Below are 2496 nucleotides of genomic sequence, written 5' to 3'. Positions count from 1 at the left end.
CAGGCGGGGGCGGCTGCCCCAGGAACTTTCCAAAACAAGCAGCCTCCTCCAACTGGAACTTTCCATCACTGGAGCTGGCCTAAAAGGTGGATAGTCAGAACTACCGGAAAGACAGGCAGGGCCTAGCTCTGGGCGCTGGGGGCTGGGGGCTCCAAGACTCTGTCTCCAGGCTTCATTCTGAAGGGGGACCACAGAGTGGGAAGCAGACTGGGGGGGGGGGGTTTTCCAAAGCTGGAGGGAACTCACAGAAAAAAAGATCTCACTGACTGCAAATGAAAATAAAAATACAAACATACAGGGGACCAGCAGTTGGCATAATGGCTAGGTCGCTGGACTCCCATGTAGCCGATTGTGGTTCGAGTCCCGAACCCAGTGGCTTAAACTCATATTGGGCGCAGGTACATGCATGCCCAAGATCCCGAGAGGAGAATGAAGGAGAAGGGATTGCAGCGTGGCCGTCCCCCCTGGGAGGTGATTTCTCACTCTCTGTCTCTCTGTCTCTCTGTCTTTCTGGTGAGCGCATGCGCCCTATAGCAAAAACCTCTCCAATAAATAACCATAGGGACTAGCAAATGGCAAAACAGATACATGACTGGACTCCCACGTAATCGACTGCAGACCCGGTGGCTTAAAACACGCTAGGTGCATGCGCATGCGTGCCCAAAATCCCAAGAGGAGGATGGAAGAGGGGATTGTCACGGGGCTATCCCGCCTGGGGGGTGATTCCTCACTTAAAACCTCTCTCTCTGACTCTCTAGTGAGCTCACATACTCTACAGTCAGGGCTCAAAATAAAAATAAATATAAATAAAAGGACCAGTAGATGCTGTAACAGTTACATCCCTGGGCTCCCACATAGTCGACAACTTTTCAAGCCCAGGCTCCATAGTTGAAAACTCAAGGCGGAGAACCAGTAGTTGGCGTAATGGCCATGTCGCTGGACTCCCATGTAGCTGACCGTGGTTTGAGTCCTGGACCCGGTGGCTTAGACTCAAGCCGGGCGCGTGAGAGTGCGTGCCCGAGAGGAGAATGGAGGAGAAGGGATTGTGGCATGGCCATCCCCCCTGGGGGGTGATTTCTCACTTTCTGTCTGTCTCTCTCTGTCTTTCTGGCAAGCACACGCACCCTATAGCAAAAACCTTCCCCCTCCCCCCAAAAAAAGAGAAAGTAAAACTCAAGATGGATCAGACCGGCAGGTGGCATGGTGGTTAAGTGTGTTAAGTTCCCACACAGCTAACTATGGTTCAAGCCCTAGACCTGGCAGCTTGCTTCTCTCTCTCACTCTGTCGCTCTCTGGTCAAATTAAAATCAAGTTAAATAAAATAATTCTTTTAAGGGGACCAGCAGGTGGCATGGTGGCTAAGGTACCGGACACTCCCACATGGCCGACCATGGTTCAAGTCCTGGACTTGGTGGCTTGCTTTCTCACTTTCTCTCTCTGGTCAAATTAAAATAAATGAATGAATACATAAAATAAAATCTTTTATAAAATTCCATTTAGAAAAGAAAAAGAAAAAAAAATTTGCTCGGCTTTTTGCTGGATCATAATTATTTTCTTTTTCCCAGGCAAAGCAGAGAACACAGAACCCTTTCCTAGAAAGGAAACCATAAACCTAGGAAGGTCATCGCATGGCTCTTCGAGGTCCTCATTCCAGAGGGATTTAAGCCTGTTCCCTAGAGGAATAAATAGTTCAGAAAGAGCCCAGGAAGAATCAGAGCAGACAGGCTTTACCGGGAGCCCATCTCAGACGGATCAATAGATCACATTTGAGGGAACCAGCAGTTAGCGTAATGGCTATGTCACTGGTCTCCCATGTAGTCAACCGTGGTTCGCGTCCCGGACCCGGTGGCTTAAAACTCACGCCGGGCACGTGTGCGTGCGTGCCCAAGATTCCGAGAGGAGAATGGAGGAGAAGGGATTGCGGCGTGACCATCCCCCCGGGGGGTGATTTCTTGCTTTCTGTCTCTCTGTCTCTCTCTGTTTGTCTGGCAAGCGCACGTGCAACCCTCACAAAAAAAAAAAAAAAAAAAAAAAATCACAGTTGGGTCCAGCAGGTGGCGTGGTGGTTAAGGCTGCTGGACTCCTACATGGCCTACTGCGGTTCGAGTCCGGGACTTGATGGCTCACTTTCTCACTTACTCTCTCTTACTCTGTCCCTCTCTGGTAAGATTCAAATCAATAAGTAAATAGGTCCCCACTCTGTCCTTTCTAGAAGCTCAGCAGGGGAGGTGGGGGGATGGGAGAGCTGACAGATGGCGTGGTGGCTAAGGTGTTGGGCTGCTACATGGCTGAGCATAGTTTGAGTCCCAGACCTGGCAGCTTGTTTTCTCACTCTGTATCTCTCTGGTCCAATAAAATTAATGAATTAAATAATAACATAACTAGAAAAAGTAAAATGAAATTGTAAAAAAAAAAGCAGCAGCAGCAGCTCAGGACCAGCAGATGGCGTCATGGCTATGTCGCTGGACTCCCATGGAGTCGACTGCAGTTCGAGTC

The sequence above is a fragment of the Tupaia chinensis genome, unplaced genomic scaffold (genome assembly GCF_000334495.1).
Source record: "Tupaia chinensis unplaced genomic scaffold, TupChi_1.0 Scaffold000201_1, whole genome shotgun sequence".
Lineage (NCBI taxonomy): Eukaryota > Metazoa > Chordata > Mammalia > Scandentia > Tupaiidae > Tupaia > Tupaia belangeri.
Note: the sequence above shows the minus strand (reverse complement) of the source record.